This window comes from Callospermophilus lateralis, unplaced genomic scaffold (assembly GCF_048772815.1).
Source record: "Callospermophilus lateralis isolate mCalLat2 unplaced genomic scaffold, mCalLat2.hap1 Scaffold_52, whole genome shotgun sequence".
Lineage (NCBI taxonomy): Eukaryota > Metazoa > Chordata > Mammalia > Rodentia > Sciuridae > Callospermophilus > Callospermophilus lateralis.
Window position 1 is genome coordinate 520,360 of NW_027514454.1, and position 19,350 is coordinate 539,709.

The following is a 19,350-nucleotide window of genomic DNA, read 5'->3' on the forward strand; positions in this document are numbered from 1 at the left end:
CAGGGTTGGCAGCGTGGGCCGCAGAGCCAGCACAACTGCCTGGGTTCAATTCCCAGCCTGCCACTCAGCAGCTGTGCCGTCTTGGACAAGTGACCTGAAGGAAGCCACATGGAAGCATTTTAAATGGTGCCTTGTGCTTATTGCATGTGACAAAAGGATAGTCTTGGCTGTTAATACCTGCAGCTCAGGAAGGCTCAGAGGCCAGTCCTGCTTAGAGAATGGATTCCCTCAAGTCACAGCGTGACCGGGCAGGGGTGGGCAGGGTTATTTCTGGTGGCTCCCAGTTAGGTCTGGGGAGGATCTCATCATATGCTGGCTCTTGGTACCCAGGAGACTTCCCGTATTCTGAAGATCTCAGGGAAGTGTCACCAGCCGGGAAACTTGTGCTGCTTCCTTTTGCAGGAAAAGCTGTTTCCCAGAGTCATTACCCTGCCCCTCCTTGGCCCGGTTCACCTGGATGATTCCTCACAGGCCAGACCTACACAGAGGGCAGGTGTGGGCCCAGGGTTGCTGGTGGGCCAGCCCCAAAGAGTCACCGGTCTCCCTAACCCACAGAAAGTGACCAGAAAAACCCAGACTGAAACAGAACCAAGAAACCCTTCAGATCAAAGGTGAACCCTTCCCAGCACTGCAGTCCAAGTGGCTATTTGTCATCCTTCCAAGTTTGTGGATGAAATGTGCTTAGCAATATAGCCTCATCAGAATTAAATCATTAAAGGAGAAAAAAAATTGACTCAGTCTTTTGGAAAAGCTCCCCATGGTGGCTTCATTACCATGATGACAGCCAGCTTTCTACCACCATCTTGTCACCACCAGAGGCCTAGTCTCAGCCAAGGGTTTGCATCAGAGCTGACCGCCATTTCCAACCTCTGGAGGGTATGGGGTCTGGCGAACATTTCCTGGGGTTTCTGCCTCAGAGGGCCTTGCATATGCTAGGCAAGTGCTATAACACTTGAACTACAACCCCAGCCCACAATTGGGGTTTATATGTTCTGCTGAGACTGGAAAGTTTGAGATACTCTTAAGTGTGGTGACCCTGGGACAGACCCGTTCTTCCACAGTTCAGGACCCTGGTTTCCTCTTGGTGTCCTGGTGGACTTGGGCAAACCTGCGTTGGGCACTTTAAATGGTTAATGGGAATATTGATTTCTAATGTTGTTCTGAATCTTTCCCATGGGAATTAAAGGATTTTGAAGTACCAGAGGGACTTTGAGAACTCTGGCCCTGTGGTCTTGATCTCTAGGACACCTCTGAGAAGGCTGAGTAGGCTGTGGCCACTCGGCCCATAGAATTGTGTCTGTGTGCAGGACGCACCTTGTGTTGGTGGTGGACTCCAGGGAAGAGCTTATACTTGGGTCCCTTTCTTTCTTCCTTTCCCACTTTACAGACCAGGCACTGAGGCCCTGAGAGGGAAAGACACTTCCTAGGGTTCTTTTTGATGTAGCCTCATTTTCCGGCCTGGTCACTTGCCTGGCTCTGTTTGGGGAGCCCCAGACCAGCCCCTGCAGGGTAATGGGAGGTGGAGGAGATGCCTCCCCAGGCCCAAGACCTCACAGTCCCCCCAGACACACACCATCCAGAGCATCTCAAACTGGGAGCATCTTAGTCCTGGAAGGCCATTGAAGAGAGTGGCTGGGCCTTGCCCCAGTCTTTCTAATCCTGTAGATCCAGAGCAGGGTCCCAAAATTGTCATTTCTAGTGTATTCTCAGGTTCTGCTGCTGCTACTGCTGCTGGTTACCCTCACCCCAGGGGACTTCAGTCACAGAGATAACAGGGTGCCAGGGGAGCTGTCACTCCTCCGGCCCCAGCAGCCATCTGAGCACTGGCTGGGCTGGTCTGATCACCAGACCCTGTGGAAATGAGTGGCAGAGTGCTGAGGTGGTCCTTGCAGTGAGGATGAGCCTTCCCTTCCAAAATCCCCTGGAGAAACACTGAAAACCTTCACTCCCTCTCCCACTGGTGAGCTTTTCTTCTCTCACAATACACTTGAAAACACACCAACAAAAGCCTTTGTCTGATTGCTCTCTATGTATGTGTTTTGTGTGAGTCGTATGGAACCCAGTGGTGCTTTGCCACTGAGCTATACCCCAGCCCTTTTTAATCTTTTTATTTGTTTTTTTTTTGGTTCCAGGGATTGAACTTTGGGGGGGGGCACTTGACCACTGAGCCACATGCTCAGCCCTGTTTTATTTAGAGACAGGGTCTCATTGAGTTGCTTAGTGCCTCACCTCGCCATTGCTGAGGATGGCTTTGAACTCTCGATTCTCCTGTCTCAGCCTCCTGAGCCACTAGGATTACAGGCATGTGCAACTGGGCCTGACTCCTTTTTATTTTTTGAGACAAGATCTTGCAAAGTTTGGAGGCTAACTTTGAACTTGTGATCCTCCTGCCTCAGCCTCCTGAGTCAATGGGATAACAGGTGTGCGCCACCACTCCTGGCTCAAAACACCTTTCTTAAACATTTATACTGTGACACTTGAGCAGAATATGGGGGTTTACTAGAGTCACGTAGCACAATTCCCAAGCGCCTTCTGTGGTTCTCAATCCAGTCCCAACTTTATCCACCTGGGACGTTTTTATCCTGAATTGGGCCTCCTCCTTCATTCATCAGGGACTTTGGTGTGCACCTGCTGCTTTCTTTCTTTTTCTTTCTTTAATCTTTCTTTCTTTCTTTCTTTTTTTAAATGTGTAACTGAAATTTATAAATACTTTTAATTTCCCTTATTTTGATAAAGTCATTCAGGCACATAGTGAATACAATACACAGAGGTATACAGTGAAAAATAATCTCTCTCCACTCCCTACAGGTTTCCTTCCAAGGCGGCCACCTGTCCCCATGTAGAGCCCTGCTGTACTTTTGTGTTCATGTGGGATTCTTCTGAGGATGCACAAGCACTGATGTACAGTCACATCCTTACGGGTCTCTTAATGTGCTGGATACCTGTTGCTTTTACAAGGTGGCACCAAAGCTTGGTAATTTCAGTTCATGAAGAGGTGCCCTTTGGATCCTTCCTGTTTTGCAGTGCTAGGGAACATGCCAGGGCCTCGCACATCCCTGGCCCTTTTTAATTTTTACTTGGAGACAGGGTCTCACTAATTTGTGGAGGCTGGTCTTGACTTTGCCATCCTCCTGCCTCAGCCTCCTGAGTCACTAGGGATGACAGGTGTGGGTCACAGCACCTGGCTGCCTGTTTTTCTAAAGGGCTGGAGCATTCCATTGTGTCTGAGGACTGGCTCTTCGTGGACACATAAGTTGTCCAGTTATGGGCACAACACACGGTGGCTGAGTAGGATCCTCTTGTTTCTGCTCTGCTCCAGGAGGGGTCTGTGGTGCCAGGCAGTGTGGAGAAAGTGAGTATTCCCATCAGACAGTGGAGCGGACCCTTCTGGGAAAGCCGTTTTCCCTGGGGGATGGTCTCTATTCCTGGAGCCTATCCCGGGTTCTGTCTTTTAGCTTTCTCACTAACTGACTCCTGTGCCTTGGAGGCAACCCTTTGGGCTTTCTGGGCCTCCACTTGGTGTCTGTGTGATGCTCCCCCAGACCCTGGGCTCTTCACCCTCAGGACACCTGTGGTTATCATTGAATTTCCTCTGCCAATCATTGGTTCAGAACTTTCTGGAAGCCTGGTGGTGAGGCAGGAGTGTCCACTCATTGTCAGGCCTTGTGCACTTGCTAGAGGCTGCCTGCTCTCCCAAACCAAAGGGAGCCACTTGGAGGCCTTGCATTCAGTGGTGTTGGACCCTGAAGGTGGGAGATGTGATGCAGGGTGGTGTGCGTGCTGAGACTTGCCCGGTGGTAAGCTGCAGGAGGAACATCTTTGGGGATCGTCATCTTCCTGCATCTCAGATCCCATCCCAGCCCCAGTGTGCGGGGTGCACTCTCCACTCTCCTGTGTCTGTAGCTTTTGCTCTTCAGGATGCCAGCTGTCCCAAGATGCGCCACTATTGTTCATAAGCCGAGGAGGCCACCTTGGGGCATGGAACAGACTCTGGTTCTTGCAGGTGAAGACTGAATGGATGGTGGTAGAAGGATACCCCTGAGATTCTGACTGGGAGGGAGGCTGGAAATGAGGGGGGTCTGGTAAGAGGGGGGCTGGTACTTTTCAGGCAAGAATCAATAAGAATGTAATTTGTATTGATTTCTTGGGAGGAAGGTCTCACAGTGCCTACTGCTGACAGCCGGGAGAACTTTCCAGTGGGAAGGATCATTCTTTTTACCCATTGTGTTTTGTCAGCTGTGAGCATACCCAGCAGCACTCCTTTTCTGCATAGAGCAAGGTGCTGTCATTGCCCTGGTGTGTGGCCTTGGTGACCTGCCTTTAATCATTTCCTGATTGGCCATTCTTGTGGGTGTGGAAAAGAAGTTCTTGGGCATGCAAACAGCAGTGGGTGCCTATGTGACGCCTTCTAGGAGCTTGGTTGTGGTCTTGTCAACAGGGACACAGTCGGGAATGTTTCTGAGTGTGCAAGGTGGAGGCTCATTCTCACCCCAAGGTGAGATTGTTGCTCAATTTTATCTAGTGTCATCACAGCCTGTCGGCTCTGAACTTCTTTTTATTTTTGCAACCAACCAAGATTTCATAAAAATGTCACAGAGGAGTGGAGTGTGGTGATTCATGCCTGTAATCCCAGCTCATTGGGAGGCTGAGACAGGAGGATCACAAGGTCAAGGTCAGCCTGGGAAGACCCTGTCTCAATAAAAAATTTTAAAAAAGGATTTGGGATGTAGCTCAATGGCAGAGTGCTCCTGGGTTAAATCCATAGTAACCCCCCCCCCAAAAAGTTATGCACATCTTTGACCTTGGACAATAAAAAGGGGGGCAAGTATATTCTAGGAGGCGGAGTATACTTGCAAATGACCTTGAGTTTGGGGAAAAATGTACCACATCACACTCACCCTCCTGCGGGACCCTGGCTACCCTGGTGCTTTAAAATGTGTGGTCCTGTGTATCTCTTCCAGATCCTGACTCTGCAGACAGAAGAGCCCAGAAAAGAACATTCCCCCAAACCCCCACATTCTTCCAATGGCCACTCACCACAGGATACCTCTACAAGCCCCATTAAAAAGAAAGAGAAGCCCGGCTTACTGAGCAGCAACAGCAAGGAGCAGGTAAGGCCACAGCTGGGCATGGCTTGGCAGCAGGCCACCAGTGGGCAGCAGTGCTCCGTTCCTCAGAGCTGGGCTTGGCATCTGTTTAGCAGGCTGTCCTGGCACTGCCTGTCATTTGCATGTGTAGAAAGGGCAGCTCAGAGGGGCCTGTGTGAGGTTTCCAGCAGGTTCTCAGATCTGTTTGGGGACAGAGCAGTGACCCAGAGGAGATGAGGATATTGTTCTTGAGGGGCTGGGGCTTCTCCTTGGCTTCATGTTTCTGTACTCTTAGGACTGTTTTCTCGGGTGGCCTGAGGATTTCCCCTGCTGACCAGTGCTGGGCTACACAGCTCCCTGCTGGTCTCATTTTCTCATCTGTAAAATGAAGAATGTGGGCCCCTGGTAGAGGCATGGCCCAAGGGTCACCTCCCCTTCTCCTGAGCACAGGCTACCCGTCCCCTTGGCTGACAGGATTGTCAGAGGCTCGGTAAAACATCTTCACCATCCTGGGTCTCATCTAGGGAACCTTCTGGCTTTAAAATTCTCTGGTGCAACTTAGACATTCCAAATAGGGAATGTGAGAGCACTGTGGACTCACTGGCGGAAGTGTCCACCCCTGTGTGGACTGTGAGGTCAGGGGGCTTTGAGTGGTTCTTGAGCAGCGGTTCCTGGTGACCCGCTCATCTATTCTGTGCATTATCGGGCACTGGGGTGTGTCCTGGGGATAGAAGGTTGAATTAGACGAGAAGGGAAGAGCCCTAGTTAAGTGCCCGGGCCTGGGAGAGGTGTGTGTCCAGCACAAATCTATTTTCATTCTCAAAATTATAGAGTGAACTTCCAGCTCTGCCCTTGGCCCTGTGACTGGGCATGTGGACCTCCATGGGTCTGATTTCCTCATTCATGGAACTGAGCATCCTGGCACTGCTGCTCAGGCCCCAGGGCTGTCATGGAAACTCACAGAGCTAAAGGACAGGGAAAGAGCAGAAATGAAAAGTGCAGCCGGGCTCCATCACCAGAGTATGATTTTATATTCGACCTGGGAGGCAGGCTGTTTCTGTGGCAGTGTCCTAGACCCCTATGTCTGGTGTCAACCCAGTCACGTGTGGCTCGTGAGCCCTCAAAATCAACCAGTGTCAGGGAGCAACTTGGGTTTTTTTATTCTGTTTAAAGTGATGTGGCTGCCTGTGGCTGGTAGCTGCCTCATCAGTTACAGATCCCCTCGGAGGAGGAGCAACTGGGGGGTCCCACATGTATTTTCAGTGGCACTTGGAAAAACTACTTGGGGAAATAAAAAATGTTGATAATGATACCAAAGCAGTGTTTTTTCCATGTCACCTGCTGTTGCAAACATTTATGTCAGTCTGAATGTTTGTGCCAGGAAGGGCCATGTGCATCACCATTTTACAGTTGAAAACAGAGATTCAATTGCTCCTTCTGTCCCAGAATCTGGTGAGGACCTGCTGCCGTTGCCCTGGAGCCACCTCAGAGCTATCAGAAAGAAAATGGTGGTCAGATAACCCTCAGCCCTTAATTAAACCACCAGTTTGGCATCCTGAGCCAACACTCACTTTCCAGTTCCCAGGGAGTCCTGAGAGCAGATGTCCTTCCTGGCCAGAAGCTGTCCTTTCCTGTCTTCTCCCTCTGCCCATGCACACCCATGCAAACCCATGCACACTCGCTGTGGGAGTCCCTATTGTTCTCTAAGAATTTGCTCACAGTTCTTTCTCTGGAAGCTAATCCACTCGGGTATTTGCTGCTTTGCCTTCTTACCCTGTGTGAAGACCGTTTCTGTGGCACAGAAACCTCATGACCAACTGATGTGTCTGTAAGTTGGTGTCCCCTGCTTTGGACTAGCAGCCTCAGATCCTGGCTCTACAGACAGAACAGCCTGAGTGAGTGTTCAGGGCTATGTCGCCACAGGGTGGGAACTCGTGGATGCAGAAGGCACTTGGCCATGGACACAGCAGGGCCAGGGCAGGGGACACAGGGTCTGAGCACACTTCCTGTCCTCTCCAGTATCCACAGATGGGGGAGGTGCTCCTCTTGGACACAGGATCTTTCCAGTTCATGGCATCTGGGGGACTCACTGGGTGGCCATATCAGTGGCTTTCTCTTTGAGCTTCAGTTTATGTCCTAAAATAAGGTTTTGGACTAGAACATACTAAGGTCCATTGCACATTTGCATTACTGATCCCAAACTCCAAGGCACAAAGGCCCAGAGACTTTTGATAGCAAAGATGGAATGACCTTCACTGAAACCAGAAGACATCCCTGACCTTTGACTGACCCTGTCATTCCTAACAGCATTTTTTTATAAAAATGCTGGCAGAGTAGGGCCAATATTATTCATGTGCAATTTCTGGTTTCCTCAAAGGGAACTTACAAGAAACGACACTGGATACCTACTTTATAAATTTTTTTTTTAGAAGTACTTGGACACAATACCATTATTTTGTTTACTTATTTTTATGTGGTGCTGAGGATCAAACCCAGGGCCTCGCACATGCTAGATGAGAGCTCCACCGTGAGCCCCAGCCCCAGCCCCTGGATACCTACCTTTCCTTTCCCTCCTCTTCCCCATATGTTGGTTTGACCAATATGTCATGATTTCTGTCACCAACCTCTGAGGATTGTGAGATTTCAAATAAAAGCTTACATTTCTGGGTTCTTATAAACACTAATTGTCTTAGCTGTTTGATTGGCTGTGACAAAGCACCATGGGCTGGGTGACCTACCAACAGCAGGAATTTCTGGAGGCTGGAAGTCTGAGATCAGGTGCCATCACAGTTGTGTTCTGTGATAGAGGTGTGATAGAGGATGTCCTGTGGTAGAGGGTGAGGGCCTCTCTGTTATCCTCCTGGATAAGGCCCATTCATCAGTGTTCAGAGGCCCTGCCTTCTGGAAGATACCAACTTGGGAATTTTGAGGGAGACACAAAGATTTAGACCAAAGCACTTAGCAGAATCCAGCAACCCCAGGGCTGAGTAGAATCTGCCCTGCAGACACTGGGCTGAGCTAATGTCAGGCTGAGATAATTTCAGCCTGCACCATACTCCCCACCCCTCCCTATAGGGTCACAAGCAGTTAGCTCTGCTCAACCCTTCCACCTCTGCTGGGGGTGGGGGCCGGATTAACAGTTTTCTGACTTTTGACATATGTCTCTTTCTCCCCCCACCCCCCCAGGTTTTTTTCTGTGTTCCAGTGTTCTGAAAGAAAGCCATTCTGGCCTTGTAAAAAAGCAAACCATGCATTTCCATTTTTGATGGAGACCTGTTATTATCAAGAGCTGAGCCAAGTTTAAGTGCAGGCACTTTTTTGTCTCTTTTTCACATATTGGGAGTTCAGGACTTTTAGAGGGAGGCTTTCTGTTTTGCTGTTTGTTTGTTTGTGTGTTTGTTTGTTTCTTTACTTTTTTCTTTCTGTGGTGGTACTCATCAGACCTAGGGCCTCCTTAAGGCTGAGCATTTGCTCTACTACTGAGCTATATCCCCAGGGGGAATTTAAAATAAAAAATATATTATTATTATATTTTTGATATTGGGGATTGAATCCAGGGATGCTTAACTGAGCCATACCATCCCCAGCCATTTTTAATATTTTATTTAGAGACAGGGCCTCCATGAGTTGCTTAGGACCTCGCTAAGTTGCTGAGGCTGGCTTTGAACTTGGGATCCTCCTGGTGGAGCACACCTGGCCCCAGGGCAGGGATTTAAGAAGACGTTTAAAATACTTTATTTTGGGCTGGGGACATAGATCAGTGGTAGAGCTATTGCCTGCCATATAGGTGGGTTCCCTGGGTTCCCTCCCCACTACCAAAAAATAATAAAATAGAAAAACCTCAACCCACAAAAACACAAACTAGCACTTCTCACAGCAGTCCTTGCTTGAAGTAGGCAGTGTATTAACCTCTGGGATAGTTGGTGGTGCCCCCACAGGTTGGCCTGGGCTCTGCCCACCATGTCACTCCTGTCCAGGCTGGTGAGGGTTCCTCACTCTAGGGTCCAGCTGGTTCCAGGGCTGTGTGGCTCTCACAGGCTTTGCAGTCAGCCCCACTCCTTTGCAAATGCAGGGCAAAAGCTGATGCATGGTGCTGTTATTCTTCTGTGCCACCTGAGTGGCCTCTGCAGGCATTTGAACTTGTGGCCTTCCCTCCACCACATATATGCAGGTCCAGATCACCCGTTCTTGGGTGGATGTAGACGAGGTATTGGCAATTGCTGCCTGTGGTCCAGGAGCCTGTTTTTATAAAGTTTTAATGGCACACAGCTCTGCCGCTGCACTGGTATATTGTCTGTGTTTCTGCACTGCATGGCCAGAGCTGAGCACTGTCAGTAGAGACCGAGTGGCATGCCAGGCCTTACCTCTTTGTAGAAAGTGTTTGCCGGCTCTTGATGAGCACAGAGAGATTCCAGAAGTGAACCGAAGGGTCTTTCCACTCTTCTTGTCATGCCAGCCTGTGGAAGGGCAGAGAATAAGAACATGTGCTCTCAGGACCTGTGACTGTCCCATTGTATCACAGGTTGTAACCTGCCTACTCTGCTCTCAGGCTGCTTCCCTATGGGAAGAAAAAATCATAACTCATTTTGCCTGAAAATGCTTTTTCTTTTAAAAGTGTTCCATATTTGTTATCAGATTATTTTTATGGAGCAGGTAACACTTAAAAGCAGCAGATAAGTAAAGGATCTGTTTGACAGGTGATTAATTAGGCAGCTGGTTCTCAGCACCCAGGGATGCTCCAGGAGAGGAGCTAGTCTGGAGATTGGACCAGCCCAGCTGTTCCCATCCTCTGGGGACAGCCACCCAGAACAGTGGGGTGGGATAGTAACAGGGTGTGAGAGAAACTTCATGCTGAAGGATCAGTCACCTGGCTTCTGCTCAGTCCCCAGCACCAAAGAAACAAAAACAAGACCCAAAAGATCCGGCTTGTATTTGACAGTAGACGTGGTTGCAAGTAAGGGAGGTTCGCTGTCACACTAGATTCTTCCTATTTTATTATCATTGTTATTTTCTGGCAGTGAAGATACGACCCAGGGATGCTGAACCCTGAGCCATATCCCTATCCCTTTTTGTGATTTATTTATTCATTCATTCATTAATTCATGGTGCTGGGGATTGAACTCAGGACCTTGTGCATGCAAGGCAAATACTTTACCCACTGAGCTGTATCCCCAGTCCCCTTTTTATGTTTTATTTTGAGACAGGGTCTCAATAGTCGCCAAGGGCCTTAGTATGTTGCTGGCCTAGCTTTGAACTTGTGATCGTCCTTCCTCAGCCTCCTGAGACTCTGGGATTATAGGTGTGCACCACCATACCCGGTTCCAGCTTTTTTTAAAGAAAGGTTTTTGAGACAGGGTCTCACTAAGTTGCCCAGGCTTTCCTCAAACTTGAGATCCTCTTGCCTCAGGCTCTGGAGTTGGAATTACAGTTGTGTGCCAAGCTTTCTCAATCACACCACTAGTTACCAGGCTGTTTGATGCTTCCTGTGGACTTGATCATAGATTTAAATAGGATTCCATATTGGAGTGTGATGGTGGTTTTCCTAATGAGTTTCTTCTGAGTGATTTTATGTGTTTGGAGGATGGCTTTCCTGTATTTCTGGTATCCCTGGACCTGCCACCATCTCATCTTCCTGTGTTGTTTGTAATGAAGGCTGAGGCTCTCTGGCAACTCCAGAAAACTTCCAGCTGCCAGCTAATTGGCTCCTCTACGGTGATGCTCATTAGGCTGTTTCCCCGCCCTTTCAAACCATGGAGCTGCTCATTGGGGAATCTTTTGCTCTGCCCATGCGACCCAGCCAATCGGCCTCAAGAGCAGGTGGAGTGGAGGGTGGAGAGGCTCTTAGGAAGCTGGTGGTGGCAGTTGGGCTCTGAGGAAATTCCTGAGGAGCTCGTGTGGTGCGGAGTGTGTGTTCTAAAAATAAAGTTCGTTTCTGCTTGATAAGTGGCTCCTGAATTGTGCCCAGCCAGAATGTGGCAAGACGTGAGTTGAGAAAGGTTCTGGTTGGTTAACGACTTTGTGCTTTGGGGATGACCTTAAAAGCGGAAGATCATTTTTTGGTCACTCAAATCCAATTGCTATATTCTCTAAGTGCCTACAGTACGAAGACTCCAAGGGCAGATTCCACACTTCTGTTGGCTTTGTAAATGTGAACTTGTGCACGTTGGGCTCTTAACCATGGGGACGACATTGGTGATGGTGGCACCATGTTAATTCAATACATTCTATCCTCTCATTTGAACACAGCCCCATGATCCTGTGATGTTAGGTACCTCAACTTCATTTTACAGATGAGAAAACTGAGGCCCAGAGGTGGGGAGACCCATCTAAGGTCATGGAGCTGTTTAGCGGGAGTTAAAATTTTTACCTTCATAGGCCAGGGCCACCTGGTGACTCTGAGACACTAATGTTCAGTCTGTGGCCTTTTAAAATGGGAAAGAGGAAAGACCTCATAGTTATCCAATGACCTGCTAATGTTGTGGACAGTAGAGGAACCACAGCTAGCTCGACTGTTTAGCAGATGTGAAATGCTGTGATTTTTGTGTGTTGATATTGATGTACTTGTTCAAATTCCTGTTGAGAATGCATATTTGTTTTGAAACCAAACTTATCTTTCTTGCCTACATTTCAGTCAGAACGAAGACATGGTCCACTTTACTATATGAAGCAGCCACTCACCACAGACCCTGTTGATGTTGTACCACAGAATGGATGGAATGGTTTATACTACTGGGTTTGTCACCAGGAAGGCCAAGTCCTTTGCTGTGAGCTCTGTCCCCAGGTTTATCACGCTAAGTGTCCGAGACTGACATCGAAACCATAGGGGGACTGGTTTTGTCCTGAATGTGAGGTTAGTTCCCAACAAATGAATACATTACCTGCTTCATTTCCTCTCTCTTCTCTTCCTTTGACTTACAAACTTTAAAATAATCTAGATAAGGGGAAAAGAGACATTTATTGCCTCACACCAGCTCTGTCCTGGCCACCCCCCTTTTGGTCCAGCATCTGCCCCTGGCTGCTGTCCTGCAGCTATTGGAGAAGTGATTGCATGGAATATTGTCTGGGTTCTTCTTGAGTCTTTGAATTGCTTCGACATCTGCTGCTACATTTCTTCTTCTGGAATGCAAGTCTTACACAATAACTTTTGAACCATTAACAGTTCACATGGTGTGAAACACTCTCATGCAGCTTCTCTTGGGTGTGCCCTGCTGCGTCATGGGGTCAGCAGCTGCCTCCAACCTGGGATGCCCAGTTTGGGTCCTGTGTTCTGGGTGGTGGCCATGCCATCTGAGTCTTTCTTTCATGCAACAAGTATTTCTAACGGAGATTGGATAGTGCTCAGAAAAGTAGGCACGGATAACTTTCCTTTTAACAGAAAAGGACAGAAGTAAAAATAAAGTTAGAAATAAGTAGTTTGAAGGAAGGTTCAAATTGAAGTTGGGGAGTAGGGAGTTCAGGAGCCGCAGGGTATTCCATTTTAAATGTCCAGGCCTAGAAGGCCCCCCCTGAGATTTGAGAAGGACCTGATGGATGTGGGCCCTGCTGCCCTTTGGGGGAAACTTCTGGGCAGGGGGTGCGGCCTGGGCAGAGCAAGGGGACAGTGAAGGCAGTGTAGGCTTTGTGGGTAGCCAAGAGCTGCTTGAAGCTGACCAGTTCCTGGACTTGCAGGGTTCTGAGGAAGCATCTGTTCTTGGCCACTCTGGACTAGGAGGCTCTTTTGAATGCTAAAAAGAAGAGATTCATCTGAAAGTCATTTGGTGTAGAATGTTTCTTGGATCCCAAGGCACGTTGGCCTCAGATTGCACATGAAGATGCGTCTGGGGAGCCCTGGAGGGGCTGCCCAGATGTTTTCTGTGGAAAAGAAAACAAAACACAGATAGTGTCCCTGCAGCCACTTCTGTGCATGGAAAGGAGGCAAATAGAAAATAGGTGAAAAGAAATCAGGCATTGAGTTGGTCCGGTGACAACCCTGGTATGGCACTCTGCCTCTGAAATGGCTGGAAGGTGGCTGCTGGTTCCCTTGGTCACTCTTCCACAGAGACAGAGTTGGACTGGGCATTGCCCATCCATGCCCACCTGTGTTTGGAGCCAGATCTTGTTCTGCTACACCTAGAGCAAGAACTGAAACCTCCACCAGTGTCCTTGGGTCCTAAGCGACTGTTCCCATTTGTTTCATCCCATTGCAGAACAGGTAGTGGTTCCCGTGGGATGCTTCCTCTGCAGGGAGAGCTCCTTCGAACTGTGCCTGAAATGGTGGAGTTTATTATCAGCATGTGTGGGAAGGGTCCAGAGACAGGGCCAGTCCCAGCTGGTGCCCAGTCAGGCCCTTTGCATCTCACCCTGAGACCACGTGTCCCCTTCAAGGCCCTAGTGGCATATGTGCATAGACAAGAGTCCTCTAAGAGGAAGACACTTCTACTATCTCTTCATCAAGCAGAAGGATTTTATCCTCATTCTCCAGCTGATTTACCCTGGCCTCAGGGTGAGCTTCCGATCCTCAGTTCCTATGCAACAAAGGCTTCCTAAGGGCTTCATGTAGCACTTCCAGACAGTGCCAGCCAGGAGGTAGGAGCAGGGAGTGAGGGAGTGAGGGACAGTTGGGCATGTAACTCAAGTGTTCTCCTTGGGTGGAGCCCAGCAACAAACTGCAATTCAAACAATCAGGACTTGTGTGTGCATGATCCACAGCCTGATTTTCTTCCAGGGTTGCCTGGTAAGATAGGCTCTTCAGGATCTGGTAGCCAAGGGATGAGATGCGTGCATCGTGCAGCCTTTCTAACTTCCTAGTGACTCTTGGGTGGTCCTTCTCCTCAACAACCAACCAGACACATCTGAGAGTTCCCAAAGAAGTGAAGAGTGGAAACAGTCCAAATTATCCAAGAAAACTTATCCACACTCCTTTCACAGATGGCTGAGGAACATTTCATAACTTAGGAGCAGATGCTATTTTTGTTGTTGCTGGGACATGGGCCTTCTGAATCCCCGAGATATGGTATCACAGTCCCATGGCAGAATCCACTTTTCATCATTTCTCTCTGTCTCCTCTTTGATGGGACTTTCCCTTGTCAAATGACATCTCTTGCCTCTGTGGACAGACAGGTAGATTCTGCCCTTTGGAAATGTGCCCATGAATCCCAAGTGAGTTCACATCAGTGCTGATGAACAATGGAGTCCTATTAATTATTAGTCCACTCCCACCCCCGTGTTCTTCCTGCAGGGAGCCCTGTCTCTTGCCATCAGACAGTGCTGGGCCAGGTTCCTACATGATAGCTCTGAGTCTCAAGAGGCTCGAGATAAGCAGCTGATGAAAGTTCGTTTTGGGGGGAGATCCCTCCCCCAAATGCATCAGTGACCTTTCCATTCACATCCTCTTCTTGAGAACCAAGGTTGGGATAAGGATGCTTTTCCAGATTCCCATCTCCCCCAATCTCCCACAGATGCTGTCATCTCCTTGAGCTGGAGACGCTTCCTTGTAAGGTAGTCAGTGGGCTGGTTGCTTTCTAATGTCTACCCACAGATCCAGTATATTTTTGTCTGGTAGATTGGAGTCCTTGCCAAGGGAAACAGCTATTCACATTTAGATAGGAATCTCTTTTTATGTGTATGTTTAAAAAAAAAGAAAAGAAAAAGTAGAAGGAGAATAAACCCGTGGCTCGGTGATTTTCTTTTTTCTAACCAGATGTGTGTGTATGATTTTTGACTCCTAGAAGATCACAGTAGCAGAGTGCATTGAGACCCAGAGCAAAGCCATGACAATGCTCACCATTATCAGCTCTCCTACCTGCTCAAGTTTGCCATTCAGAAAATGAAACAGCCAGGGGTAAGAGGATTGGTCCACTGCTGTAAGCGTAAATGAAGATAAGACTCCATTTAGTTCTGTTAGCAGCTTTCTGTGTTGCTTGTTGGCTTTGCTTTTCAGATCCCTCTCCAGGCTCTTTGGACTTGTCTTGTGTGTCCCCAATTTAAATCTGTCAAGTAAACATCAGGTAGGTGCCATTCAGTGAGTTCTCTGTAGTGAGCTCTTCGTGTCCCCAAGGAGTTTAGTCAGGAAATAACACAAGGTCCAGTAGTCAGTGGGGCCTTAATGTCCTGATGGGTTGAGAAGTAGAACTTCACAGCCCCTTGGCCCTGAGGGCTGTGTGCTCCTTCCCTCAGCATGGATGGAATTCTGCTTCTGGGAGAGGAGGGAGTTCCCTGTTTATTTATAACTGAGGTCTAGTGTGGAACCAGGGAGATTTCCATAATGAGTGAGAATCTGGTTAGTTCCGTCAATTGTGAAATGAGTCCTGCTGCACAGCCTTTGCTACTTTTGGAAACTGTATGACAGCAATGCTGCCAGGCTTGGCTGTGCCCTCACATGGCACCCTGCTGGGAGTGCCCACCATACCCTAGGTGTGTGTGTTATTATTATGATAGTTTTCAGGAAAATGGCAGAGGAATGTCTTCTGTCAAAAATAATATGATGATACAATGGACATATTATGACTCTGTCTCCCTCCAGATGAATCTAAAGAAGTTTAAGGATGGGTTCCTCCTTTATGATTTGCTTTCTAAGTCAAGTGCATATGCAGTAGCCGAGTATCTCACTGCTTTTAGTGACCACTGTGGTTTTGTTTCCTTAAACAAATAAAAGTTTTGCTTTGAGATATTCTGAAATTTGTTATGATGAAGAAATTTAAGATGTGCCAATTAGATATTGAATTAGTTACCTATTTATCTCTTGAATTAAATCTCAATTGATGGAAGCAAAACTGTGCTAGTAGCTTTAGTTTAGTTAAAAAACAAAAATTTTGGGCCAGGAAAGGAGCTTGCCTAGTATGTGTGAGGCCCTGGGTTCAATCCTTAGAACCATAAAAAAAGAAAAAATCTTTTAATTTTTTTTTTTTTTTTACTGTAGAGTGATTGAACGTAATGACTATTTACAAAAAGATGGAGTATGTAGATTTGTCAACTCTTGTCAAATTTGACACCAAAGGACACATAGAAGAAAGCTTTACTTTCTCACTGTTTGATGTAAAGTTTCCAATTTTGTTGAAACCTCCATTCTGGAACCCGGGGCCTGGCACACGCTAGGCAAGTGCCTTTCCCATGAGCCATACCCCTGCTCTGGAGCATTTTTTAAATTTACAGTGGTCAAACTTATTCTGGATTGAAGTGAACACAGGTGATTGCAAAAGGAATCTTTGCTTGGGTATAATTTGGTATTTAAATAAATCTTTGGATTTTAAAAAGAAAAAATATTGCTAAGTAAATACTACCCAGCCATCTTGAGCTGAATCAAGTTAAAGCTTAAGCAAATGGGTGAAGGTAAAGAATTTTTGCACACTTCTTGTACTGAAGGCAATTTGACCTCTGAAAACAGGAACAAAATCTCACTGTCTAGATTTCCCATCATATCAGAAACATCTGTTGGCACCCAAAAGACTTTGTCTGATGTGTCATCTTTAGGTGTGAATACATTTCCCCCTCAAGTCAGTTTTGATGATGAGTCCCTCTAGGTGTGGCCTAGCTCTAAAGTGACCCCTGGTGTGTTGGGACTCTCAGTCTCACTGGAAGGGGATAGAACCTGCTACTTGGGTGTATGTTGATAGTAAATCAAATAACAAAACCCCAACCAGTTAATCTGGGCCCAGGATTATCAACATCCAGGCAGCCTGGGATGGTAGCCAGTGGAGCTTCCTACAGCCTCCTTCCTGGCAGTTTCAGAGAGGTTCTCTTCAGCTTCTCGATCCCTTGTTGGTTGGAGCATGGTCTTCCTGGCCTGTGCATGTGTACCTTTTCTCTTACAGGCAGATGCATTCCAGAAGCCTGTTCCCTTGGAGCAGTATCCCGACTACACAGAATATATCATCCACCCCATGGACCTTTGTACACTGGAAAAGGTTGGCCTCTGTCTCAGAGCCTCCCATGTTGGCCCCCGGGTGTGGAGATTCCAAGGCAGCTCCTCACTTCCAAGTTAGATCAGTTTTATTTGGAGAGAAGAACTCTTGGTCCTCTCACTTTGTTTCCTCTGTGACGTCCTTCCAGGGGATGAGTGTGTCCTGGGAGATGTGCTCACTGCTCTTCTGGGAGTGATTCCAGCTTCTATCTGAAAGAGCCATACTTCTAGGAATTAGCTATTTGATCGATTTGCGCCTTACGTCCTCTTCTCTTTCTTTTGGAGTTGCTAATGAGAGCAGCAGGAAAGAAGAAGAGAACATTTAAGTAGCTAGGAAACCTCCAGATTAGCAATAAGGATGTGGCTTCTTAGAATCAGCTTCTCAGCCAATAAGGCTATTTTGCTAATGCCTGAAGGTGTTTTTCCAAGTTCATGCTAAAATTCCATGGTGAAAATTATATTTGTAACACTTTAGATTGTGCACACCACCATGGTGCTGATCTCAATATGGGTAATGAAAAGTATCTAAGAAGAGGACACCTTTCTGGGTGTGTTGGTGCATACCTGACATCCCAGTGACTCAGGAGGCTGAGGCAGGAGGATCACAAATTCAAGGCCAGCCTTAGCAACTAAGTGAGACCCAGACTCAAAATGATATAAAAAATGAAAAGAAGGACTGGGGATGTGGTTGAGTGGTTGAGTGCCCCTGGGTTCTTCCCTAGTAGTCTCACCAAAGAAGAAGAGGATACATCTTTCATACTGTTGGCATAGTGTTGTGTCAAGTGGGGATGGTGATGTGTGCTTCCTTGAGTTTTCAGGAGGCTTATGTGAGACCTGTCTTTATAATAAATACAAATAGAGAAATCAACCTCTTCTTGGAAGGAACCTCTTAACAAATGACAGCAGTGTTAAGATGAGAAAATTCAAGTTCCTGTGATGAATTCAGTTGTGCATTTTTAAAATTAGGGCCATAGATCTCAAAATAATAGGATCATGGAAAATGAGTGGACTAGCCTTAATCAATTTGCTGAGTGGTGGTGAGAGGATGGTGTGAGGGGCAGGTGGTTCTGCTGGGTGTGGCGTCTCTTCCCTGAACACTAAAAAGAAAATGTACGGCTGCATAGAGGCCTTCCTAGCTGACATCAAGTGGATCTTGCAAGACTGCATCATTTATAATGGGGGTGAGTGGCCGAGTGGCACCCGGAGAGGGCACCCCGTGCCTGGTGAGCACTCTGTTGCCCCTCACGAAGAACCATGCTGCAGAGTCGAGCATCAGGCTTCAGGGGACCAAGGACACTGTGTGTGCATGGCTGTGGCATGTGAACGGGGCCAGTGCAACCTGCACGGTAAGGCATGAGCCGACGTCCACTGCTCCATGATGAGTGGTTTGCGCTCTGACGGTCATCTCCAAACTCCGTAATTGAACGAAGGTAGAAATGTCAGGGAAATGCACAGGTTCATGAGCACGTTCAGTGACTTGGACGGGTGCAGGGCCACACCTCAGGTCAGGTGGAGGCTTTGCAGTCCATCTTCTGTTTCTGCTGGAGCTCCGCTTTCCCTCTGTGGCCTAGAGTTCCAGATGGATGGGTTGGGGGTGCTCTTGGTGTGAGGGCACACACCCTGCATTGGGATTTGGCGTGACCAAGGATCGTGCTTTTGTTTTTGCCAGGTGATCTTTCACATGGTCAGCATGTCGGTTCCTTCCCCTGGTTAATGATGGATGATCCTGTGGTCTCCGTCTTTGGGTTCCGTCTCTGGGTTGTTGTGGAGGAAGCTGCCGGGGACTTCTGTGGTGCCTGTGGTCTGGGCAGGTGTGCCTGTGGCTCTCGGCTGTCTGGTGCTGGACCATCGAGTGGGTCATCTTAGCTTCAGGAGCACTCTTGTCCCAGTTTGTGTACACAGGGCTCATGTCAGTGTGCTCCACGGGTGGGCATGTGCTGTCCAGCCACCCCACATCCTGGCCCTGCCTAGCATTTTTGACATGGCCATTCTTGGGTGATGTGAAATGTCTCCTATGTCACCAGGGGTTTTGATTTGCCTTTTCCCCATGGCCAGGAACTGAGTCATCATTTCATGAACTTCACAGTAATTTGTGTGTTAGGGTGAAACCCCCTGACTGTTCACTCAGAAGCTGGGCTGTTGCGTTCTCTGGTTCACTGCCAGCGTCCTTGATGTGCTGGATCCAGTGCTGATGGTTGTGTTCGTGGATTTGGAGGATGGAGCCTTCTGGCCAGAACTGAGGAGAATTTCCACTGATTTTTCCTCTGGGCACCTCCCTTAAGGTTCTTTTCTGTCTGCCTCTGGCTGGGCAGGTCTCCCTGTTCTGCCCACCTGGTGCCCTGGTCTGCAGGTCAGTTTGTGCTTGTGCTGGGTGGTGCCTGCTCC

At 48.0% G+C, this 19,350-nt stretch overlaps 1 pseudogene; it reads left to right on the forward strand.

Annotated features, from left to right (window-relative positions):
* The window catches only part of LOC143390270 (MYND-type zinc finger-containing chromatin reader ZMYND8-like), an 86,286-nt pseudogene that overhangs the window by 25,684 nt on the left and 41,252 nt on the right, over positions 1–19,350 (forward strand).